This window comes from Bos taurus, chromosome 8 (genome assembly GCF_002263795.3).
Source record: "Bos taurus isolate L1 Dominette 01449 registration number 42190680 breed Hereford chromosome 8, ARS-UCD2.0, whole genome shotgun sequence".
Classification (NCBI taxonomy): Eukaryota; Metazoa; Chordata; class Mammalia; order Artiodactyla; family Bovidae; genus Bos; species Bos taurus.
In genome coordinates this window covers 72,390,769-72,417,956 of record NC_037335.1, presented here as the reverse complement: position 1 = coordinate 72,417,956, position 27,188 = coordinate 72,390,769, and the positions used below count along the sequence as shown (strand labels likewise).

The window sequence follows — 27,188 nt, the reverse complement described above, 5'->3', positions numbered from 1 at the left end:
CCTCCTCCAGGGGATCCTCCCAACTCAGGGATCAAACCAGGTTTCTTGCATTGCAGGTGGATTCTGTACTGTCTGAGCCACTACGGAAGCCCATGCTTTGACTATAGATTAATTCTAACATTGGCCATCAATAGCAATTCCAATATAATGGGTATGAAGGTATTGGTCATTGAAGAATGAAATAGGGTAATTGGGCCTATAGAAAAGGGACTTCCCTGGTGACCCAGTGGCTAAGACTCCTCACTCCCAATGCAGGGGGCCCAGATTCAATCCCTGGTCAGGGAACTAGATCCCACATGGCATGAACTAAGAGTTCTCATGCTGCAACTAAATATCCTGCCTGCTTCAACTAAGACCCAGCACAGCCAAATAAATAAAAAGAAATAAGAAAAAGTAAAGGAAATTCAGTCACACTTCCCTGAACCTATACCTCTTGAGGAAAAGATTCTAAGCATCAAAGTTAAGGGAATCTTTTTTTCCTCCATCAAATACTCAAAATTGGTCCACAAGTTAATTTGCTTCCCATTCTTGCCTACATCTATCCTATTCCCCTCCCAGGATAAAAATTCATATTATTTTCTTAGGTATTCTTCTAGAGTTTCTCTGGGAATATTAATGATGTATAGTTATCTCCTTTCCTTACACAAAAGGCAGCATACTATACACTATTCTTACTCTATTCTGCACTATTACAGGGTGGCTTGTGTTCCCGAAAAAGGTATGTTGAGGCCCTCACCTCAAGTACCTACAAACGGGACCTTATTTGGATGCAGGGTGTTTGAGACAAAATTAAGTTAAGACAAGGTCCTTTCTCTCCTCCTTGGTTTTATGAATAACCCTGAGATCACCTCTTAGGACTGGTTGCCTTTTTAATTTATCTTCCATGAGTGCTTAAGTCGCTTCAGTCATGTCCAGCTCTTTGCGACCTCATGGACTGTAGTCCGCCAAGCTCCCCTGTCCATGGGACTCTCCAAGCAAGAATACTGGAGTGGGTTGCCATGTCCTCCTCGAGGGGATCTTCTCAACCCAGGGATCGAACCCATGTGTCTTATGTCTCCTGCATTGGCAGGTGGCTTCTTTACCACTAGCATCACCTGGGAAGCCCTAATTTATCTTAGCCACTTAAAAACAATAAGTTAATTTTTGGCTGTGCTGGGTCTTCGTGGAGGCAAGTGGGGGCTACTCTCTAGTTGTGGCGTTTGAGCTTCTCATTGTGGCAGCTTCTCTTGTTGTGGAGCATGGCTTCTAGGGCACAGGCTCAGTAGTTGTGGGACAGGGGCTTAGTTGACCCGCGGCATGTGAAATCTTCCTGGACCAGGGATCAAACCCATGTCCCTTGCATTGGCAGGTGGATTCTTAACCATTGACCACCAGGGAACTCCTTAGAACTGGTTTTTAGCCTTTAGCTGCAGTGGCTGTGCTGCCAAGTGTATATACATATGATGTATATTGCGCATGCCCTTGGATCCCCAGTTTGGTCTTCTTCTCAGCTACCCCATTATAGTATGATGAGTTAACAAGTTGCTGACCTGCACAAAGCAAGGCACAGCTATTTTATCTCTTGCCAGACATCGTCCATCTTAGTGCAATACTGTACAGGTCTCTGTAAAAAGTTCTTGCTGTCTCAGCAGCCAATCAAGGCTATTTTTTTCTGGGTTTTTCTTTTCTTTTCTTTCTAATTAAGGTGTGAAAAAGTTCTAGGTTCAATTAAAGCTCCTGATGAAGAAACACAATTGAGATCTTTTTTTCAGTTTTAAAATCTGCATATTTTCATTTCAAACAATGTAGCTAAAATTTTATGTAAGTGCCTCTTTTTTCCCTTTTTGGCTTAATGAATGTGATCTATTCAGTATGAAATCTTTATACTATATGTTCCACGTGTTAAGAATAAGTGTACAGGGACTTCCCCGATGAGTCAGTGGTTAAGAATCCACCTTGCAATGCAGGAGACATGGGTTTGATCCCTGGTCCAAGAACTAAGATCCCATATGACACAGGGAACTAAGCCCACTTACCACAACTAACAAAGGCTTCTCATCCTAGAGCCTGTGCTGCACAGAAAGCTGCTGCTGCTGCTAAGTCGCTTCAGTTGTGTCCGACTCTGTGCGACTCCATAGATGGCAGCCCACCAGGCTCCCCCCGTCCCTGGGATTCTCCAGGCAAGAACACGAGAGTGGGTTGCCATTTCCTTCTCCAATGCGTGAAAGTGAAAAGTGAAAGTGAAGTCTCTCAGTCGTGTCTGACTCAGCGACTCCATGGACTGCAGCCTACCAGGCTCCTTCGGCCATGGGATTTTCCAGGCAAGAGTACTGGAGTAGGTTGCCATTACCTTCTCTGGCTCCACAGCAAGAGAAGCCATCAAAATGAGAAGCCCTCACAATGAGAAGCCCATGCACCACAGTTAGAGAGTAGCTTCGCACCATTCGCTGCAACTAGAGAAAAAGCCTGCACAGCAACAAAGACCCAGCACAGCCAAAAATAAATAAATAAAATAATAAAATTGTAAAAAAGAATGAAATACTACTGTCGTTGTAAAAAATAAAACAATCTGGCAAAGAATAATCCGGTACATATGTCATTTCATAAGAGTGTAGGGAATTCCAGGGCAGTCTAGTGAATGGTACTTGGCGCTTTCACTGCTGGGGCCCAGATTCAATCTTATCAGGGAAATAAGATCCTACGAGCCATGTGGCGAGGCCCCTTAAAAGAGTGTAGCTATATCTGTAGGATAAATTTCTACAAGTGGAAGTGCTGAGGCAAAGGGTGAATACATTTATAGTTGTAAACTATATTTACAACTATAAAAGAATTCACCCATATTTTCTTTTAATGATTTGATATTTTTTTACATGTAAATTTTGATCCACTTGAAATTTAACCTGGTATATAGTGGGAGCTTTTCTTCTTTTTAATTTTTCACACTTTATTCCTTATATTGATTTAGTTTTCTTTTTAAGTGTGAGCTTTTTGTACAACTTTCCTCTTTCCAAAATCTCTCCTCAGTTGTCTGAATACCATGTGTTGATATGAGATTTACCTTTATCATATACTAAATTCCCACATATATTTTGGTTAGTGTCTGGACTTTCTATTCTGTTCTATTTATTTATTTATGTCTCAACACAAAAATATCTTAATTTCTGTTATTTCAATAATATGTTGTAAATTTAGTAATGCAATTCAATGTTCTTTTTAATTTCAAAAATGTCCTGCTCTTGCTTTATTTTATTTTTTTTGGCCATGCCACACAGCTTACAGAATGTGGGATCTTAGTTCCCTGAACCTGTGCCCTCAGCAGTGAAAGCGTGGAGTCTTAACCACTGGACCAGAAGGGAATTCACGACTCTCTTTTTCTTATTTAACATATATACACTTGAGAATCTGCTTCTGTTTATTTAATAAACAAACAGATGTTTCCATCTTTGCCCACTACATTCACTATTTTAGGACTCAGATACTTTAAGGCATTCCTTCCATATGATGATAGAGGTATCAGAGACCCAAACTCTAACACACCTCTCTTTTTTCCCTAGGGTAAGAGTATCCTAAGAGACTCCTTAGACTCTGACATGACCCACTTCTGCCAGAGACCCTGAATCCTCCAGTCTGAATTCTACATCTGTCACAGTTCAGGCTTGAGCAGAACCTTGATGACATATTCATTTATACTTTCAGTATTTGTTTTTGTTGAGTCACTCAGTTGCAACCCCTTGGACTGCAGTATGCCAGGCTTCCTTGTCCTTCACCACCTCCCTGAGCTTGCTCAAACTCATGTCCATTGAATCAGTGATGCCATCCAACCATTTCATCCTCTGTCATCCCTTTCTCCTTCTGCCTTCAATCTTACCCAGCATCAGGGTCTTTACTAATGAGTCAGTTCTTCACATCAGGTGGCCAAAGTATTGGACTGGAAAAACCATAGCTTTGACTATACAGGCCTTTGGTGGCAAAGTAATGTCTGTTTTTTAATATGCTGTTGAGGTCTGTCATAGCTTTTCTTCCAAGGAGCAAGCGTCTTTTAATTTCATGGCTACAGTCATCATCTGAAGTGATTTTTTCAGTATTTGTTAGCACCTTCTCAAATATCCAAAAATAATGTTAATTAAATAAGAAATGAAGCTCCCTTATAGGGCTTCCCAGGTGGTAAAGAACATGCTTGTCAATGAAGGAGACATAAGAGACATGGGTTCAATCCCTGGGTGGGGAAGATCCCCTGGAGGAGGGCATGGCAACCCACTCCAGTATTTTTGCCTGGAGAATCCCATGGACAGAGGAGCCTGGAGGGCTATAGTCCATAGGATCGAAAAGAGTCAGATGTGACTGAGGATGCACACAATGTAGTTTTGGTATCTGTTAGTAAAACCAGCGTCAACCACCAGACAAGAGAGTGATGGCTGAGCCCTTAGGCTTCACATCTTCCATCCAAGGATCCCAGATATCACAGGGCAGAGACAAGCCTCCCATGGTATGTACTGAATTCCTGACCCATAGAATTCATGAATGTAGTATCTGGTTGTTCTCTGCCACTAAATTTAGGGGTAATTAGCTACTCAGCGTAATAAACAGAACAGTAATAATCTTTTTTTCTACGTCATTAGAGAATAAATTACAGACACGATGCCCTTTACCTCTTACTGTTTCCTAAAAACAAAGACGGACTCCTGTATAACCACAGGGCAACCATCAATCAGGAAATTAACATTCACAGATCTCATTCAGATCACACTGATTGTCCCATGATGTCCGTAGAGGTTCAGGATCTAGTCCAAAAATCATGTTGCTTTTGGTTGTTTTAGTCTCTTTCATCTGGAACCATTCTTCAGTCTTCCGTTGGCTTTTCTGGCCTTGACAATTTTGAAAAGTATAGACAACTTACTTTGTAGACGTCCTTTGGTTTTGGTTTGTCTACTGTTTGCTTATGATTACATTCAGATTGAGGAGAGCATGGTTACCCACTCCAGTATTCTTGCCTGGAGAATCCCCATGGACAGAGGAGCCTGGTAGGCTACAGTCCATGCAGTCTCAAAGAGCTGGACACAACTGAGTGACCAAGCACAGCACACAGCACATTCAGATTATATAATATTTCCAGGGACATCACAAAAGTGATTCTGTGTTCTTCTTAATGCATTATATTACTCAGTTGCTCAGTCATGTCTGATTCTTTGTGACCCCGTGGACTGCAGCCCACAAGGCTCCTCTGTGCATGTACATATATATGTACATGTCTTTCTTATGTATGTATGTCTCATGATTTCTATTTAATTCATGTATTATAATCTCTTGAGTGAGTGAATGAAGTTGCTCAGTCGTGTCCGACTCTTTGCGACCCCATGGACTGTAGCCTAACCAGGTTCCTCCGTCCATGGGATTTTCCAGGCAAGAATACTGGAGTGGGTTGCCAATTCCTTCTCCAGGAGATCTTCCTGACCCAGGGATTGAACCCAGGTCTCCCGAATTGTAGGCAGACACTTTACCGTCTGAGCCACCAATCCCTTAATCCCTTTTAATTTTAATGTTCAGATTGTCCCAAACTGGGTCAATGAGATAAGTTTCCCTCATTCTTTGGGCATTTCCTTTCTCCTTGGCACAAAGTGATGTTCTAGATTATAGCAGCAAACAATGGCCCATTGGCCAAATCTGGCCAACCCGCTCTTTTTGTAAATGAAGCATGCATATTGTCTATAGTTAATTTCATACTCCTGAAGCTGAGTCATATTTACTTTTTAAGAAACTGCCAAAAATATTTCCAAAGTTGTTGTACCATTTTACATTCTCACCTAGAATGCTAGAGTTCTAGTTGCTATGTATTATCGCTGACACTTGGTATGGTTAATCTTTTAAATTTTTAGACATGATAATGTGTATATGGGTCTATTTCATTGTGGTTTTATTTAAAAATTTTTTGGCTGTGCCACATGTGGGATCTTAGTTACCTGACCAGAGATCAAACCCTGTGTGTGCCTCCTGCATTGGAAGCACAGAATCCTGACCACTGGACTGCCAAGGAAGTCCCTCCCTGCGGTTTTAGTTCGCTTTTCTCTGATGACTGATGATGTTGAGCATATTTTCATGTGTTGATCAGTCATTTGAATATCTACTTTTATGAAGTGTCTGTTAAAGTCTTTTTTTAAATGGGGTTGTTTGTCTTTTTATGATTGAGTTGTAAATTCTTTATATATTCTGATACAATTCCTTTGTTAGCTGTGTATTGTAAATATTTTCTCCCATTCTGCAGCTTGTACTAGTTGTCAACCCCAGGGGAGGACTCCACCTACATGGACCACAGCAAAGATTAGCACTATGCAACTATTCAGAAGTCCAAAATTCTTCCCGTTGCATCTTGTATCAGAGTGGCCAAGGAAGATAGCACTGGATGAAACAAAGCTTTAATTACATAGAGATGAGGTAGAGTTAGATTAGTTTTTTGGGGGGGTTATGTCACAAGGAATGTGGAACCTTAGTTCTTGGGCCAGGGATCAAACACTCGCCTCCTGCAGTGGAGCTCAGAGTCTTAGTCACTGGACTACCAGGGAAGTCTAAAGTGAAAGTGAAAGTGAAGTCGCTCAGTCATGTCCGACTCTTTGTGACCCCATGGGCTGTAGCCTACCAGGTTCCACCATCCATGGGATTTTCCAGGCAAGAATACTGGAGTGGGTTGCCATTTCATTCTCCAGGAGATCTTCCCAACCCAGGGATTGAACCCGGGTCTCCCGCATTGTAGGCAGACGCTTTACTGTCTGAGCCACCAGGGAAGTCTAAGATTACCTTTAATTGTGTGCCTCATACCCCTGGCCAGTGGCTTGCTCTGGGGAGTGACACAGGGCAATTGACCTATGCTCACCCTTCTGGTACCCCAGTTGAAGGAACCTTGTCTCTTTCCTGCAGAGGACATATATAGTAATGGGATTGGGCAGCTGCCATCTGACACACATGCTTTAAGCAGAGACAAAAGGACTCATTGAGCCAGAAACAAGGAAAGATATTCCCACACAGAGCTTGGCACAGGTTGTGTGGGCTCTTTATCTCTCGGTAGGAAGTGTTTCAGGCCCCAGGCCCATTCTGAGGCAGCAGAGCGGGGGCCCCAAAACTGCATGTGTGAGACAGCCTTTCCCAACACCTACAAAACAAAACCCACATTGTCTGTGTTGCCTCTTAGAGATGCAGCATGAGATGCTAGGCTAGGATGAGGATGTGCACGTGTGCTACGCCACTTCAGTCGTGTCCGACTTTTTGTGACCCCAGGGACTGTAGCCCCTTTGGCTCCTCTGTCCATGGGATTCTCCAGGCAAGAATACTGGAGTGGGTGGCCATGCCCTCCTCCAGGGGATCTTCCCAACTCAGGGATTGAACCTGCCTTTCTTATGTCCCCTGCACTGGCAGGTGGGCTCTTTACCACTAGCGGCACCTGGGAAGCCCAGGATAAGGACAATGGCAATAAAAAATTCCTATTTGGAAAAGAAAAAAAATTGGAAGGGGTTTCCTGGTGGTTCAGTGGTAAAGAATCCACCTGCCAGTGCAGGAGACACGGGTTCAATCCTTGGTCTGGGAGAAACCCACGTTCCACGGAACAACTAAGCCTGTGAGCCACAACTATTAAGCCTGTGCTCTAGAGCCTGAGAGCCACAACCACTGAAGCCCTATGAATAAAATTAAAAAAAATTTTTTTTTCAATTGGAAACACAGCAGCTAATGGTCTATAGTATTGATCAATTCCTGCAAGGCCAGGTGTGAAGTCTACTTGCCCTGGTGAAGGAGTGACTTTTAGGCCAAACTCTGGTTCTACTCTCTGAGAACTCTCCTGTCCATTGTTCCCTCTGACCCCTAGTTTTGTAATGAATTTGACACTAGAGAGTCTGGCACTTCAAGTCTGTGTCACCTTTAGAATTTGCTTCCTGCTGGTGCAGGGTACAGTTGGCCCCTTTTGAGCGAGACAGATGGAAGTCTACAGGCCATTGCATCAACGTCAAAACCCAGGACCTCTGGCCGATGCAGTCTTTTCCAGAGTGTGCTGGAGGCTTAACCATCTGTGCTAGGAGATAGCACTTACCATCTTTCTCCAGTTTCATCTGTTAGAACTTTCCATGTGGACAGACATGCCTGGCTGCAAGAGACCAGGAAATGGAGACGTCGTCTGGGTAGCTATGTCTTCAGCTAGAACTCAGGAGGCCTGTTTGGAAAGACATAGACGAGGGATGCTTGTCAGTCTCAGCCACGCTCACACATGAAACCTCTCTCCTACACCACACAGAACTCAGCACGTTCCTGTGGCTAACACACACACACAAATGCAGGCACGCTTCCACAAAGCTTTTGTTGGTGGTCACAGACTAGTTGCTTCAGAAACATGGGTGACATTTAAGCAACAAAATTAAAAACATAATAGTAGAACTTCTTGTTCTTTAATTATTATAAAATTTAATTATATTGCAATAAAACTGGAAGAAAAAAATAAAAATAAAAACATGACAACTGAAAAAATGAATTCAAAGGCTATTAAGAGTTTCTTTCATTCTCCTCAGTGTTTGTTTAATATATTGCACAGAAGAAAAAAAAAGAAAAGGAATAGAAAGGGACTATACTATATAAAATGCCTATTATTGAATGGTTAGAGTATGAAAATTTTATTTATTTTACAATTGTATTATTATAGAAATATGTTTTATTCATAATCTGAGGAATATAAAAGATAAATTAACTAATCAATAATTCTTTTCTTGAGATTGGTGAGCATGTTTCATAAAGTATACCAGTCCAGCTTCCTATCTGCATTTGTATACATACCAAAATAGCAAAGATCAAGTAATTATAGTTATTATTCATTGAGTATTTGCTATGCTCTAAGCAATTTACTACATACTGTACATGAATTAACTGATTCAACACTTGTAATAACCCTATATGATACATATTATTTTTTATTATTTCTGTTTTATAGATAAGGATCCTAAAGCACAGAGAGGTTAAGGTACTTGTGCAAAGCTCACACAGCTGATGATAATAATAATAACAGGGTGCTTGCTCTAAACATAGTTCTGAGTGCTTTATATGTAATAATACCATTTAGGTCTCATCTGTGTGATAGATGGTGACATGGTCCCCATTCACAGATGAATAAACTGAGGCCCAGAATAGTTTAGTAACTTGTTCTGAGTTACATAGCTAGTAAGAGGTAAGGCTGGGATTTGAATCTGGACAGCCTGGGTCTAAGTCTATGCTTGTAAACTTTGCATTTTTTTACCTATTTTTTCTTAAATTTTTGTTTGTTTTTGAATTTTACATTCTTGAACATTAATATTCACAACCTGAACTTGTACGGTCAAGTTGATGAGCTGATCTTCTCAAACAAAGGGGTCCTGGCAGAGATTATCTTTGAGAATACTAATACTAGGGATAAGACCTGGTGAAGCTTCTGAGACTGTGGGGTCATTATGTGTGTTAGGTCTGTGGATTTGAGTTCCACTGTGGAATCTAGCTGGGTGCATCCATTCACAGCAGGGTGGAAAGACTCTGAGGAAGGCAGGGCTTGAATTACAGCAACCTGAAAGTGAAGCGAGGCCCTTGCCTGGAAAGCAAACATGAGAATGCTTATTCAAAAAGCAAAGCCTGGATTTGCTGGGCTCTCTCGAGAGATGCCATCATTATTGAAGGCCTTCTACCAGCTGGCTGCTTGTGCTCAGCAAAGCCTAATGATGCTGACAGGTCACATAAGCTTGCACTAATGGGCTCGTGTTTTATTTATTCAGGTGCTGATTTGACATTTCCCAGCCCCGATGAATCTATGGATTTGGAAATAACAGGGTCCTCTCTCTATATATGTGATGTTATCTATCCAAGTGAAGGAAATGAGAGACAGGAAAGGCTAGATTCCCTGCAGATAACTCTCACAGTTTACAAGAAGAATTCAAATGTTACAAAAAGCATTAGCCAAAATTTAAAACACAAATCATCAGTGTTTAATATGATATATTGCAAAGAAATTTCTGGCACTAAAAGTCTCTCTTTAAGCCACACTTCCACACAGCGCCAACTAAATAATGTAACAGCATCTGGACTCCTTCTAAATCGAGTATGAAATTATGTATTTCTCCCATGACACAGATTAGACCAAAAGGCAACATTTCCTAACATAAAAAATGAAGAGTAAATTAAGCGGTGGCTAAGAGAGTCTCTCTTGTGCTTTTTTCCTTTTATTTTTAAAAACATCTTTAAAAAATATCTAGTTAAGTAAAATATATATACGGAAGAGTGAAGAAATCATGGATGTTTATTTTGACACATTTTTATGCAAACCCAAATAACCACCACTTAGACCCAAAACAAGAATGCCACTATGTCCTCAAAACCTTCATGCTCTTTAAATCCTCCTCTCCAAAATTAATCACTATCTTGACTTCTTTTAAAAATTTTTCTAATTTTAAAATATAGCATAGGGATTTCCCTGGTGGTCCAGTGGTTGAGACTTTCCCTTCCAATGCAGGGGGTGTGGGTTCAATCTCTGGTCAGGGGAGCTAAGATACCACATGCCTCACTGACAAAAAAAAAACAAAAAATGAAACAGAAGCAATATTGCAAAAATTCAGTAAAGACTTTTAAAATGGTCTACATAAAAATATATGGCACAGATACACATATAATATCAAACAATTATGTAAAATACAGAGTTATTATAAAGTGAACACTTGCAACTACCACCCATATCAAGGGATAAAACTTGACGAACCACCCAGAACCCACCACATGCCCCATTTTTCTAGAGGGAAGACAGAGGCTTACCTGTAAACAGGTAATATAACAATCATTTCCTTGCTTTGATTTATAGTTTTATAGTGATTTATATTGGAGAAGGCGATGGCACCCCACTCCAGTACTCTTGCCTGGAAAGTCCCATGGATGGAGGAGCCTGGTGGGCTGCAGTCCATGGGGTCGAGAAGAGTCAGACACGACTGAGGGACTTCACTTTCACTTTTCACTTTCATGCATTGGAGAAGGAAATGGCAACCCACTCCAGTGTTCTTGCCTGGAGAATCCCAGGGACGGGGGAGGCTGGTGGGCTGCCGTCTATGGGGTCGCACAGAGTTGGACACGACTGACGCGACTTAGCAGCAGCAGCAGCAGTGATTTATATATATACATTGGAGAAGGAAATGGCAACTCACTCCAGTGTTCTTGCCTGGAGAATCCCATGCACAGAGGAACCTGACAGGCTACATTCCATGGGGTCGCAAGAGTCAGACACGACTGAGTGACTAAACTACCACCACCGTATGTATATACACATACATATATATATATATATATACACACTATATATATAAATATATACACTATATACACAACTATATATACACTATATACACAACAACAAAGCTTATTTTTGTCTGTTTTCTAAAAAAAAGTCACTTAAGCCTCTTTTAATGGAAAGATTGCCCCTCTGTCATCATAATTACTTGTGCATTGTATCTGTTGAAGAAACTGGATCTTTGTCTACATAGAGTTTCCTATTATGAAGTAATCTGACTCACGATTTCAAGCCTGAATATGATCAAGTCTGTAGTTCCCAGCGCCTATTTATAGGAAATGCAGGGACTTCACTGGTGATCTAGTGGCTAAGACTCTGAGCTCTCAATGCAAGGGGCCTGGGTTCCATCCCTGGTTGGGGAACTAGATCCCACATGCTGCAACTAAGAGTTCATATGCCACAACTATAGATCCCACATGTGGCAACTTAAGACTCAGTGCAGTCAAATAAACAAATATTAAGAAATTATATGAAATGCAAAGGACAGAGGGATTTATTAAAATACTCATGGAGATGCACTCAAGACTAATATCCAGTACAGCTTCTATAAACAAGTGATGAGAAATGCCTAATTTTTTTCTTTTGGAAAAACCAGTATTAAAAATAAGGAATTGACTCTCTACTGTCCTTCAAAGATAGCCAAATGCCTAAAGAATCGTTATGAACCCATGTATTTAAACTGCACATTAGGGTGAAAATAATTACCTTAGAATTCTAGAAAACAGGCTGGCACATTGAAGAATATATAAATTGGTTTTCAAAGTCTTTCCTAAACTAGTGTATTTTTTTTTTCAGAGAGATAAACTTTCTTATTTATGGGTCATTGGTAATATTTTAGTCTTTTTATCATCTTGTCCATCTTCACGCTACTCCTGTGTCCTTTTGGTAATATTCTTGTGGTCTTTGGTATTTTACCTGCCATGATGAGATGCACTAGGCTTGTTTTATATATTTCTTGCCCAAGTCTAGAATTAGCTATTTCTTTAAGAAGCTTTGATTTCTTTAAAGTTGAAAGTGATATTTCACAATCATATCCGGGGGTAGGTCACTGTTACTACGCATTTTCAAGTGGACAGACAGACATTAACATACATGAAAAAACTCTCACGTGTGTGCACTCAGTCGTGTCTGACTCTTTTCGACCCCACGGATGGTAGCCTGCCAGGCTCTTCTGTCCATGGGGTTTTCCAGGCAAGAATACCGGAGTCAGTTGCCATTTCTTCCTCCAGCGGACCTTCTCAACCAGGTGTCAAACTCATATCTCCTGTGTCTCCTGCATCGCAGGCAGATTCTTTACCACTGAGCCACCTAGGAAGCTCATTAAAAAAATCCTCACGAGGTCAAATTAATACTTTCAATTCAAATTCAGTTCTACAAAGTATTTCCTTAACCTTTTCTGTCTTAAATCTGAAATCTTTTCTTCCATACTAGGAATAATTTTCAAGGATATTGAAGATGCCAGAATTAGACTATCACATGAGTACTTACTTTATCCCATCTAACTACATAATAGTCCCAGGTTAGAACAGCAATACTACCAGTACCAATGTGATTAAAATTATTTTGTGCATCCGTTCTCTCTGTTTTCCTCCTATTTAGAACACAATTATATAGCCAAGACATGGAAACAACCTAAATGTCCACTGACAGATGAATAGATAAAGCAGATGTGGTATACAAATATAATTTTAATATATATATATAGATTTATAATTTAAATATAAAATTTAATTTATTTTTTATTTATAAACATATATATATATATATATACACACACACATCCACAATGGAATACTTCTCAGCATAAAAAGAATGAAATAATGCCATTTGTGGCAACATGGATGGATCTAGAGATTATCATACAAAGTGAAGTAAGTTAGACAGAGAAAGACAAATACCATGGTATTACTTATATATGGAATCTAAAATATGATACAAATGAGTTTATCTATGAAACAGAAACAGACTCACAGACATAAGAGAACAGATTTGTAGTTAAAAAAACCCATGAGGTAGGACAACATTGTTCTGTGCAGTGTTCAGTCACTCAGTTGTGTCCAACCCTTTGCAATCCCATGGACTGTAGCCCACCAGGCTCCTCTGTCCCTGAGATTTCCCAGGCAAGAATACTGGAGTGGATTGCCATTTCCTTCTCCAGGGGATCTTCCCAACCCAGGTCTCTTATGTCTCCTGCATTGGCAGGCGGATTCTTTATCACTGTGCCACCTGGGAAGTCTCAAATAGTTTTATTACCCCTTCTTCTTTTTTTTTTTTTCTTTCTGCTAAAAAAAGAACTTGTTCATATATTTTTAAATGGATGTTCAGTTCAGTTCTGTTGCTCAGCTGTGTCTGACTCTTTGCGACCCCATGAATTGCAGCACGCCAGGCCTCCCTGTCCATCACCAACTCCCGGAGTTCACTCAGACTCACATCCATCGAGTCGGTGATGCCATCCAGCCATCTCATCCTCTGTCATCCCTTTCTCCTCCTGCCCCCAATCCCTCCAAGCATCAGAGTCTTTTCCAATGAGTCAACTCTTCGCATGAGGTGGCCAAAGTACTGGAGTTTGAGCTTCAGCATCATTCCTTCCAAAGAAATCCCAGGGCTGATCTCCTTCACAGTGGACTGGTTGGATCTCCTTGCAGTCCAAGGGACTCTCAAGAGTCTTCTCCAACATCACAGTTCCGGGCATCAAATATTTAGGGTATTTGGAGTCCACCAGATATGTTTAAGAATGATGTAATGGTTTAAAATATCAAAATTTACAGTAAGCCAGAAATTATATCTTTTGCAAGTATTTAAATTTAGATATAAACTTAGAAATGAACAAGGGGATATGTAGCTTTTAAAAATTCTTTCACAGAGTCCATTCCAAAATGTCTGAAGACCACTTGCCCATATAGTGTGTTTGGGGATAGGGCTCAAAACTTCAATCCTCCACCCTATTTCTCCTGAGAACCTGCTATCACCCTCCATCAGAATCTTGAAAAAAAAATTTTTTTTTAAATATGTTTGGTTGCACTGGGTCTTAGTTGTGGCATACAGGATCTTCAGTAGCAGCATGTGAGATCTAGTTCCCTGACCAAGGATTGAACCTGGACTCCTGCACTGGAAGAATGGAGATTTAGCCACTGGACTACCAGGGAAGTCCACACCATCAGAATCTTAATATTTCTAATTCAGACACTGGTTTCCCAGAGCTTTTTTTGTGTAGTATCTCCAGACATTGCCAAGTTTCCCTCAGAGAGCAAAATACCCACAGATTAAAATCACTGGATTTGAAGTTTATCAGTTTTATTGATCTTTGCTAAATACCAGTTTATGGCTCCATTGATTTAGATCATTGTTTTTTTTGTTTGTTTGTTTTTGGTCTTCTGCATCTCTACTTGCTTCTCTCATAGCTCAGTTGGTGAAGAATCCTCCTGCAATGCAGGAGACCCTGGTTTCTATTCCTGGGTTGGGAAGATCCACTGGAGAAGGGATAGGCTACCCACTCCAGTATTCTTGGGCTTCTCTTGTGTCTTAGCTGGTAAAGAATCTGCCTGCAATGTCGGAGACCTGGGTTTGATCCCTGGGTTGGGAAGATCCCCTGGAGAAGGGAAAGGCTACCCACCCCAGTATTCTGGCCTGGAGAATTCCATGCACACTGTATAGTCCATGGGATTGCAAAGAGTTGGACACGACTGAGCAATTTTCACTTTCAGTTGCATCTCTACTTAGTGTATATATTTTTTCTTCTAATTTTTTGAACATATGAAAAATTATTATATAACTGTTCAGTCCTTGTCTACTAATTCTAACATCTGTATCAATTCTGTGTTGGTTTAGTTGATATATTTTCCTTCCTGTTTCTTTGCCTCCTTAAGAAATTTTAACAGGAAACTTAACGTCATGAATTTTACTTCATTTCATGCTGGATAGATTTGTATTCCTATAAAAATTCTTGGGCTTTATTTTGGTATACAGTCAAGTTACACAGACACAGTTTGATTCTTTGGTTCTTGTTAAGATTTATTAGGTAGGACCAGCATGGTGTTTAATCTGGAGCTAGTTATTTTCCACCATGGAAGCAAGATTCTTCTGAGTGCTGTACTTAAAGTGCAATGAATTATGAGATTTTCCTGACTGGCTCTTAGGAACAAGCACTATTTTGAGCCTCAAGTCTGCTCAGTGTGCTCTTCCTTTAGTCCAACTCCTGTTCTCAGCCTGGAGTAACTGTCTCACAGGTTTATGCTGATTTTTATTCTGTTGGGTTCCTCTGTGACTGCTCCTCCTTTCTGGTACTCTGCCTGTGAATTCTAGCCACCTTGGACCCTATTCTCTGCCTTCTAATTTCTGGGAGTCTTCCATGGTCTATTTGGGGTCCCCCACCTGATGCTGCAGCCTGGAAGTGTTTTCAGGGCATAAACTAGTCAGTTACAGTGTTCATCTTATTCGTCTTTTCATCTCTCAGGGCTCACTCTTCTTTGTTGCCTGATGTCTAGATGTACTCAAAATTTTGTTTTATCTTTTTTTCCAACAATTAACAGTTATTTCAGTTGGGAGGTAAATCTAGTCCCTTTTACTCCATTTTAGAAATGTAAGGCTACATAAATATATTTTAAAATGGAAAAAATGTATGTTCTTAGAAGAATGCTATGCTATCGCTCACTCAGTCATTTCTGACTCTTTGTGACCCCATGGACTATAGCCTGCCAGGCTCCTCCGTCCATGGGATTTCCCAGGCAAGAATACTGGAGTGGGTTGCCATTTCCCTTCTCCTCTTAGAAGAGTAGAACTTACCAAATTCAACTAAGCAACTGGGAAACATAAAGAGATATTTAGATACTAAATAAGTTGAACACAAATCTGTGCATAAAGTAATATCTGGATCAGATAGTTTTATAGGCAATATTTATAAATTATTTAAAGAGCAGATAATTCTAGTCTTCTATAAAATGTTCTAGAGAATAAACATGAAGGAATGTTCTCTACTTTATTTTATTATACTAATATAGCTTTGACACCAAAACCATTCAAGGATAAAATGAGAAAAGAAAGTTTTAGACCAATCTTGCTATTAACTCAGATGCACAAATTAAAAATCTATCAAGGTTATCTATTTTAAAATATGAGATCTAATTATGTCATTTTTCTGCTTCATATTGTTCAATGGTTTGTCACCATATTTAGAATAAAATCTAAATTCCTTACCATGGCTTACAAGATTTGTTCCCTAATCCTCTTGCCCATACTTCCTCCTTTTTAATTATAGTGTCCTTCTTATACATCTAGTTCTTTTACAATTCAAAGATTTTACACTTAACTCTTCCCCCACCCCAGCCAGCTTCATTGCCTAGATCTTCATATGCTATGCTCCTAACACATTTCTTTTTATTTTTTATTGAAGGATAATTGCTTTACAGAATTTTGTTGTTTCCTGTCAAACCTCAATATGAATCAGCCATAGGTGTGCATATATCCCCTCCCTTCTGAACTTCCCTCCCTCTAAGATTGATGCAGAGCCCCTGTTTGAGTTTCCTGAGCCATACAGCAAATTCCCGTTGGCGATCTCTTTTACACATGGTAATGTAAGTTTCCATGTTACTCTTTCCATACATCTCACCCTCTCCACCCCTCTCCCCATGTCCATAATTCTATTCTCTATGTCTGTTTCTCCATTGCTGCCTGTAAATAAATTCCTCAGTACCATTTTTCTAGATTCCGTATATATGTGTTAGAATACGCTATTTCTCTTTCTCTTTCTCACTCACTTCACTCTGTATAAAAACATATGAAACGCTTCATGACTTTGTGTGTTATCCTGGTGCAGGGGCCCTGCTAATCTCTGTATCTTTCCAATTTTAGTATACGTGCTGCCAAAGCGAGCACTCTTAACACCATTTTGATTTAAGTTCAAGTGTCACCTCTCTGGGCTTCCCTGGTGGCTCAGATAGCAAAGAGTCTGCCCGCAATGCTGTAGACCTGGTTCAATACCTGGGTCAGAAAGATCCCCTGGAGAAGGGAATGGCTACTCACTCCAGTATTCTTGCCTGGAGAATTCCATGGACAGAGGAACCTGACAGGCTACAGTAGCCCATGGGATTGCAAAGAGTTGGACATGACTGAGCATGCACTCATATTGCCCCTTTAGAAATTTTTTTCCTGTTCACCTTATCTCAAGTATCCTCCACTTCTGCTGTCCTGTTTCTCTCTCTTCTTCCTTTACTTTATCTTCTTTAAGGAACATACTTATTACTATGTGGTTAGTATTTTTATTTATTTGTCTCTCTCACTCTTACTAGTATGTAAGTTCCAAGAGAAAAGGGACTTGTTCATTGTTATATTCCCAGCATCAAGAACTATGGTTGATTCATAATATGGTTTAAGTAAAATTTAGGTTGAATTAATGGATATCATGTTGTTGTTGTTGTTTAGTAACTCAGTTGTATCCGACTTTTTGTGACCCCATGGACTGCACCACGCCAGGCTCCTCTGTCCTTCACTATCTCCCAGAGTTTGCTAAAATTCACGTCCACTGAGTAGTTGACGCTATTGAACCATCTCATCCTCTGTTGTCCCTTCTCTTTTGGCTTCAGTGGTTATCATACCTCCCAAATACTTGTTTCAAGGTTAAATATTGTAAAGCTATATTTTTTCTTAAATGAATTAATATTATGGGATGTTGGACTTCTCAGGCATTCCACTGGTTAAGAGTCTGTGCTTTCCCTGGTTGGGGAACTAAGATTCCACATGCCTTGGGGTGTGGTGAAAGGAAAAAAATAATAAGAATAAAAATAAAAATAAAAAAAATATTGTGGGATGTTGTAGCATAAGTTGGTTAAGTGGAAGATTTAACTGTAACTTATGGTAAACTCTGATTCCTGAGAATTAGAGTAAACCATTGTCTTTAATTATTTTATGAAAATTTTCAAACATGCAAAATGGAGAGGATGATAAGCCACATACATTATATCCATTATGTATTTTAAATAATTATTGTGTTTTTGCCCCATTGGCTTAATCTACTTTCCTCTTCTCCTAAAGTGTTCTAAATGTACTTAAATATGTATAATGGTCATTCTTTCTTCCATAGTTCAATGAACCTACAAATACAGATTTTTTTTTTTACATAACTACAATGACATTATTCATATATAGCATAATAAATAATTATTCAGTGCCTTCTGATACCCAAACCATCATCAGATGTCTTCAATTGTCTCAAAAATATTTTTACATTTGACTCATCCAAATGAGGACTCAAAAAAGAAGTCAGCAGAGATTTAGTTGTTCAGTGTTTAAAAAATATCCGGAACAATCTCCCACCACTTTCCCCCATGATATTTACTTGTTTCAAAGGTTGGGTCAGTTGTCGTGTAGGATGTCCCCTCTGGGTTTGTCTGCTTTTCCTAGCGGTGCCCTGTCATGTATCCTCTGTCTCTCATGATTCCTGTAAATGGACGTTAGTTCTAGAGCTGGATTAGGTTCAGCTTTTGCCTTCTAGGCCAGAATACTTCATAGGCGATGCTGTGTGTTTTGTATTACATCACAGCAGGTCTGCTTGTTCAACTTTTACTGATGCTAAGATTGATTACTTATTTCAATGGGTGATAACTTGATATCTTATTTGTAAGTTCCCCATCAAGTTCTCCTCTAATCACTCCCATGATGATGTTCGGCTGAATCAAACATTTCATGAGGGGTTGCAAAATGATGATTTAAAAATTATTATATTTCCTCATTCATTGACTTGATATTTTTTGAAGAGAAGGATGTTTCCTTATCAACTAAAGCAATTTGGTTATCCTGAAATTAGGATAAATGTTGAATCCGTGTATTTTATTTGCCAGTGTTTGGGTTAAGAAGTCCATGCCTTAACTTTCCTACTTGTGCCTCAAGGGTCAGGTTTTTGTTTTTGATGTTGTTTTAATTTTCCTTTTCTTTCTTTATATCATTAAGAACTATGAGTTTTAAAAAAATTCAATGTGTTTAAATCAATTGCTTTCAGTAAATTTTTAGATGCACAAATTATCCCATTCTTAATCAAAAGGAGTCACTTCATGTTGGTTTGGGTGCCCTTTGATGATGACCCTTTTGTCGTAGTTTCATCTTTAAAAGCTTTTGGTTTTTGTCATGAAAAATCTTTCTGAACTTGAGAAAAGTTTGAATTATAGATTTTTCATGAAGTCTCTTCCTTCCAGGTACGCATGGGAATTTGGACTAACTGTGAACAAAATGTTGCCAAGAAGATGTCCCTCTGGATTTCTTGTAGTGACTCATCTGCACATCAGCAATAGAAGTATTAGTATTTTCAATCTTTTTTTCTTCTGTGTGTTCAATGTTTTATTCAGTAGATATTTATTGAATGCTTAATATATTCTCTGTACTATTCTACTTGCTGAATAAACAACAATAACCAATCAAGTCAGACCTCCCGTTGATGTGAAATTTGCACTCTAATAAGAGAGATAGGAAACTAATAATATAAATAAATGAGTATATTATGTCTTAAACTGACAAATGGTAAGAAAAAAATAGCAGATAAGAGAGATAGAAAGTATGTGTATGAGAGTCAGTGAAGGAGTATTAAAATTTTAGATAGTGTGGCCAGAGCAGGCTTAATTGGGAAAACGGTATTTGGGTAAAAACGTGAAGGAAGTGAGGAGGCAAACCACATCGAAACCCAGGAGAACGTTCAGCCACAGTAACATGCACAGAGGTTCTACAGTAGGAACACGCTCAGTGTCACCAAGGACTGGCAAGACCAGTGTGGCTGGAACACAAGACGTAAGGGGAAGCAGGCAGAGGGGTCAAGAGTGATGATGTGAGCAGACCTTGCAAAGCCTTTGGGTGGTCATGAGAGTATGTTTTTTGCTGATTTCTCACTACAGAGTGTCATTGGTCAAAGGCTCCCGTGGCTGTGTGCTCAAATCCACTGACGTTTCCTAGGGCTGCTTCCTTAGATGGCCAATAACCCCTATGTCCATTTCTTGGAGAAAACGAGGACTTGTGATGATGGACACTGGCCAATGAACTTGTCAAAATTTCTTTAAACTGAATTGAAGTCTAGGGTGCTTCTGCTATGTCTTCCTTCCATTTCTCCATTCCTTCCTTAGAGAAGTAATTGCTTCCTGGTCTGATGGGTCTCTCAGATCTCTCTAGTCCCCTTCCTTTCTCTCACAAATATTTCCCCCAATAAAACTTTTGCACTTTTCTCAAGATTATTTTTTATTGTGGACTAATATACAAATCACAAAATTTAACATTTTAGACATTTTAAAGTATTCAGTTCAGTGCCATCAAGTTGTGCAAAGAGTCAGACATGACTGAGCACATGAATAGGATAGATAAATAATGTCCTATTCTCTACTCCCCCTGAAGAAGTGAAGTGAAGTCACTCACTCGTGTCCGACTCTTTGTGACCCCATGGACTGAGCCTACAAGGCTCCTCTGTCCATGGAATTTTCCAGGCAAGAATACTGGAATAGGTTGCCATTTCCTTTTCCAGGGGATCTTCCCAACCCAGGGATCAAACCCAGGTCTCCCGCATTGCAGGCAGAAGCTTTACCATCTGAGCCACCAGGGAAGCCCCTACTGCCCCTGGGCACTGGTAATCACCATTCTACTTTCTATTTCTTCAGATTTGACAACTCTAGGTATCTCACATAAGAGTAATTATAAAGTACTTGTGTTTTTGTAAGTGGCTTATTTCACTTAACATAATGCTTTCATGGTTCATCCATGTTGTAGCATGTGTAAACATTTCATTATTTTCTAAGGGTTGAGTCATATTCTATTGTGTATGAACACCATGTTTGTTTACCCATTAACCCACTGATGGATACTTGGGTTTCTTCCACCTTTTGGCTATTGTGAAAAATGCTTCTGTAAGTATAAATGTACAATCTGTTTATGTAAATGTCTGTTCAAGTCCCCGCTTTGAATTCTTCTGAGTATATACCTGGAAATGGAATTGCTGGATAACATGGTAAATCTATTTTTATATTTTGAGTAACAACCAAACTATTTTCCATAAGGATTGTATTGTTTTACACTTTCAGCAGTAGCAATAAGTATTCCAATTTTGTGACATCCTCATCAACACCTGTTATTTTCTGTTTTTTTTTTTTTTTGATAATAGTTATCTTGTGCTCAGTTGCTCAGTTGTGTCCAACTCTTTGTGACCCTTTGAACTATAGCCTGCCAGACTCCTCTGTCCATGGAATTATCCTGGCAAGAATACTGGAGTGGGTTGCCATTTCCTCCTCCAGGGGATCTTCCCAACCCAGAGACTGAACCCACATCTCCTGCATCTCCTAAATTGCAGGCAGATTCTTTACCCACTGACTCATTAGGAAGCAATAGTTATCTTGATGGGTGCAAATTAATATCTCACTGTGATTTAGATTTCTATTCCCCTATGGTTAGAGATACCGAGAATCTTTTCAGAAGCTTATTGGCAATCTGTATATTTTCTTTGGAGAAATGCTTATTCAGATCTTTTGCCTATTTTTCAATAGGGCTTTGTTGTTGTTGCTATTGTTGAATTGTAGGAGTTTTTTACATATTGTGGGTATCAATCCCTTACCAGATAAATGATTTGCCAATATCTTCTCCCTCTCCATGGACTGGTTTTTGTTTCATTCTATTGACAGTGTCTTTTGATGTACAAAAGGTTTTTATTTTGATGAAGTCAAATTCATTAATTTTTTCCTAGTTTATGCTTTTGGTGTCATATTCATGAAACCATTGCCAAAGTCAATGTCATGAATCTTTCCTTTCATATTTTCTTCTAAGAGTTGTATAGTTTTAGGTTTTACATTTAGATCTTTAACTCATTCTGAGTTATTTTTTGTATATGGTGTAAGGTAAAAGTTCAACTATTTTTCTGGCATATGTATATCCCATTTTCCCAAAACCCTTTGTTAAAAATCCTGTCCTTTCCCCCATTGAATAATCTTGACATTCTTATCAAAAATTATTTGATTTCATATATGGCAATTTGTTTCTGGACTGTTTTCTATTCCTTTGGTTTATGAGTCTGTTTTTATGATAGAACCATACTGTTCTGACTACTGTATCCCTGTAATAAATTTTGAAATCAGGAAATGTAAGATCTCCAACTTTATTTTTCTTTTTCAAACTTGTTTTGGTTATTCAGAGCCAGTTAAAATTCCATATGAATTTTAGGATGGATTTTTCTACTTCTGCAAAAACATCATTGAGATTTTGATAGGGCTCACATTAAATGTGTAGATCACCTTAGATAGTATGGACAATAGTGTCTTCCAATCCATGAACATAAGAGGTCTTTGCACTGACTGGTGCCTCATTAATTTTTTTCAGCAGCCTTTTATAGTTTCTGTACACAAATCTTTCACACTGTATTATTCAGTATTCTACCCCCCCCACCCATGTATGGAGAGATCTATATCAATAGATAGAAAAACACACACAGAAATTGGCTCAAACAATGATGGAGGCTGGCAAGTCCTAAGGTCTGCAGAGTGAGTTAGAAAGCTAGAGACTCAGGAGAGCCAGTGGCTTAGTTTTCACTTAAATCCCAAAGTCTAAGAACCAGTACTGAAGATGGCTTCTGTTCAGTTCATTCAGTTCAGTCGCTCAGTTGTGTCCAACTCTTTGCAACCCCATGACAGGGGCAGCACGCCAGGCCTCCCTGTCCATCACCATCTCCCGGAGTTCACTCAAACTCATGTCCATAGAGTTGGTGATGCCATCCAGCCATCTCATCCTCTGTTGTCCCCTTCTCCTCCTGCCCCCAATCCCTCCCAGCATCAGAGTCTTTTCCAGTGAGTCAACTCTTTGCATCAGGTGGCCAAAGTACTGGAGTTTCAGCTTTAGCATTAGTCCTTCCAAAGAACACCCAGGACTGATCTCCTTTAGAATGGACTGGTTGGATCTCCTTGCAGTCCAAGGGACTCTCAAGAGTCTTCTCCAACACCACAGTTCAAAAGCATCAATTCTTTGGCGCTCAGCTTTCTTCACAGTCCAACTCTCACATCCACTGGAAAAACCATAGCCTTGACTAGATGGACCTTTAGTCCAGTCCAAAAGTTGTAAGCCTTAGACTCAGGAATAGCAGATGTTTCAGTTCAAGTTTGGAGGAAGGGAAAAAAGTTAATGTCTCAGTTTGAAAGAAGCAGGAAGAATTCTTTCTTGCTTGCGGGTTAGTAGGCTTTTTTGTTCTATTCAGGCCTTCAACTGATTGGATGAGTTCCACCCACATTAAGGAAGGGAAAATGCTTTACTAAGTCTACTGATTCAAATGTTAATCTCACCCAGAAACACTACCATATACACACTCAGAATCATGTTTGACCAAATATCTGGGCCTCTTGTGACCTACTCAAGTTGACACATAAAGAGAACCATCACAAAGGACTTCTTGGTGGTCCAGTGGCTAAGATTCCCAATGCAGGGGGCCTAGGTTCAAAGTTTGGTCAGGGAACTAGAGCGCATATGCTGCAACTAAGATCCTGCATGCTGTAACTAAGACCTGATGCAGCCAAGAAAAAGATCCTTCTTAAAAAAAATTAACCATCACCATATATGTGCATATGTGCATGTCTATACATTGATTACAATTAACGTATTATCTAGAATATTTTTCTAGAACACATGACTTTCTCTGAAAGAAAGGGCTTGCAAAGTGAAGTGGATTCATATAGCTGAATGACTTTATTAACTTAGAGAAATGAGGATGTACATACAGCAAGAGTTAACCTCCAGAGTTAACTTTTTGCCTAACTGTTCTGTATCAAATGATCAGATTAATCACAGATTGTAGACTTCTAAATAATCTAAATTCCCTTTCTAACTTATTTGCATGCAATAACTTTTTCTTTAGTGTAGAGTTTTGTGATCTATGATATGGCTCATGAAAGGGTTTAAGGAAGAAATAAACAGTGGTCAATTTATGTGGACCTGGGTGTGTGCCCCACTGTGGATCTTTTGAGGTAGAAATACAGTTTAGTTTTGTGACGGCCACATGGGAAACTGCAGCAGAACTCTAATTAGAGATTATTCTCTCTATTTCATAAATGAGAAATCAAGTTGTATAAATTTTCCGAAGGCTATTCTACAAGTTAATAATAGAAGCAAGGATATGATTTAGCAGTTAGACAAATACTCCACTGCAGTCCATATTCTTTCCTGGTTTTGATTTAATGACTTTGACCTCATGTTCAACGAAAGATCCTGGCTTAGCAAATAACTCTGCAGAAACCATTTCATGATGCCAATTAAGTTTTTCCTGGCTGCCTTTTTGTTCTCTTTCTTATATTAATAACAACTTCCACACCAATTTCTTTAAAGAGGTTCATTCAGGTTATATATAGCTGCTCCAGGTGTTACACAGCTGTCAAAACTTAGAAGCTATAAGTTCTTAGGAAGCATACTGTGGCTTGTCCTCTGCTGAGAAACAGCTAGAACCAAGATGCCTATATTCCGTGTAATGTCAGTAACATTTTTTTCCTATTTTGAAAGCAATGTTCATCATTGTAGAAAACGATAAAAGCAAAGATAATAAAAAATTACTTGTAATCCTCCAAACAGATACCACTGTTAAAATTTTCCAGTCATTTATTCTATGCTTATTTTAAACATATATTGGCAAAATGGGTGTATGCACACATGTGCACACACACTACAGTAATGCACTGTTCTCTATGTACTCGTTTTTGCTGTGGAATAATTCATGTTTAAAAATAGATTTAAATAGATATGCAAAGAGCATTTCAGATAATTCAATAATTATAATAACTTACCAACAAATTTGTAAACATTTCTTTGTAATTATCTTTGCAATGTAGACAATATATTTTATAACTTTGGGATTTTGACAGAAAACAGATTTATTTTTATTATCTGAAAAAGTACAGATTTTATACGGTGACAATCATGCCTTCACTCACTCATTCAAAAAATGTTTACTGCACATGAGGTGTGTGCAAGACAACGTGAGAAGGGAACAGAGTGGAATTTTCTTCAACAATCTAGTGACTACCCTAACACTCAGTGCTAAAGAGCTTTCTTTTCTATTTTTATTGATACGTAATATATTTTAGAGCTTCCCTGGTGGCTCAGATAGTAAAGAATCTGCCTGCAATGCAGGAGGCCTGGGTTCAATCCCTGGCTTGGCAAGATCCCCTAGAGAAGGGAATGGCTACCCACTCCAGTATTCTTGCCTGGAGAATTCCATGGACAGAGAAGCCTGGGGGCTACAGTCCATTGGGTCACAAAGAGTTGGTCAGGACTGAGTGACTAACACTATAATAACAACAACACATTTTAACTCAATGTATTTTTTATTACACAAACTTTCATTTTGTAAAATTGAGATATAATTGACCTATAACATTGTATTAGTTTTGGGTGTACAGCATAGAGATTTGGTTACATGTATACACTGCTAAATGTTACTATTTAGTTAACATCCACATTCATACGCGGTTACATTTTTGTGTGTGTGTAGTGAGAATTTAGTGGAGGTAAGGGTAGAGTGGGGTGAATTGGGAGATTAGGACTGACGTATGTACACTACCATATGTAAAACAGATTGCTAGTGGGAACCTGCTGCATACACAAGGAGCTCAGCTTGGTGCCCTGTGATGACTTAGATGGGTAGGATGGCGGGGTGTGGGAGGGAGGGGATATGTATACACATATAGCTGAGTCACTTTGTTGCACAGCAGAAACTAACACAAAATTGTAAAGCAACTAGGTTCTACTTAAGAAAATAGATCTACTCTCATAGCATCTTTCAAATATACAATACAGTATCATTAACTATAATCACCATGCTGTATATTATAATCCTCAGGACTTACTTACTGTATAACTGACAATTTGTACCTTTTGGCCACCTTCTCTTATTTTGCCTCCCCTCCTCCATTTTCCCCCTGTCTCTGGCAACCACCAGTCTGTTTCCCATATATATAAATTCAATCTTTTTTTAAAAATTCCACATTTAAGTGCGATCTTACATATAGTTGTTTCTAACCAAACTTTTCACTAGATTGTAAGCTGCCTGATACAGAGACATTTTCTATTTTATTCACTATTATTCTGCGTCCTCTGTCAATGATTAGCATTTAATATATGCCCAATAAGTGATTGTTGAGTGGATAAATCAATGAATAAAAGTTGTTTTTACTTAATATAAAGTTGACCTTTCCCCAAATTATTCATGATTTTATTACAACATCTCTTTAAAAGTTTTTAAAACTTTAAAAAGCCTTTTCAAAAGCTCAGTTGTGTCTGACTCTTTGCGACCCCATGGACTGTAGTTAAAAGTTTTAATGGTACAAGTTACATACCAAAAACTGTCTGTATTTTTAGTATCAGTTCAGTTCAGTTCAGTTCAGTCGCTCAGTCGTGTCCGACTCTTCGAGACCCCATGAATCACAGCACGCCAGGCCTCCCTGTCCATCACCAACTCCCGGAGTTCACCCAAACTCATGTCCATCAAGTCAGCGATGCCATCCAGCCATCTCATCCTCTGTCGTCCCCTTCTCCTCCTGCCCGAAATCCCTCCCAGCAACAGAGTCTTTTCCAATGAGTCAACTCTTCGCATGAGGTGTCATCTATTAGCCCCAGCCTAATCTGTATGCTGAAAGAAGAGAAGTGAAAGGCAAGGGAGAAAGGGAAAGGTACCTCCAACTAAATGCAGAGTTCCAAAGAATAGCATGGACAGACAAGAAGGCCTTCCACAATGAACAGTGCATAAGACCAAAAGAAAACAACAGAAGGGTAAAGACTAGAGATCTCTTCATGAAAATTGGAAATATCAAGGGAACATTTTCCCCAAAGATGGGCACAAAAAAAGACAGAAATGGTAGAGACCTAATAGACACTGAAGAGATCAAGAAGAGGTGGAAAGAAT

At 39.2% G+C, this 27,188-nt stretch overlaps 1 non-coding gene across 1 annotated transcript; it reads right to left on the bottom strand.

Annotated features, from left to right (window-relative positions):
- Positions 1 to 17,069: 17,069 nt before the first annotated feature.
- LOC112447960 (U6 spliceosomal RNA) lies at positions 17,070 to 17,173 on the bottom strand. The gene has a single exon (XR_003036213.1). It is a non-coding gene; the product is annotated as a U6 spliceosomal RNA (small nuclear RNA).
- Positions 17,174 to 27,188: the final 10,015 nt, after the last annotated feature.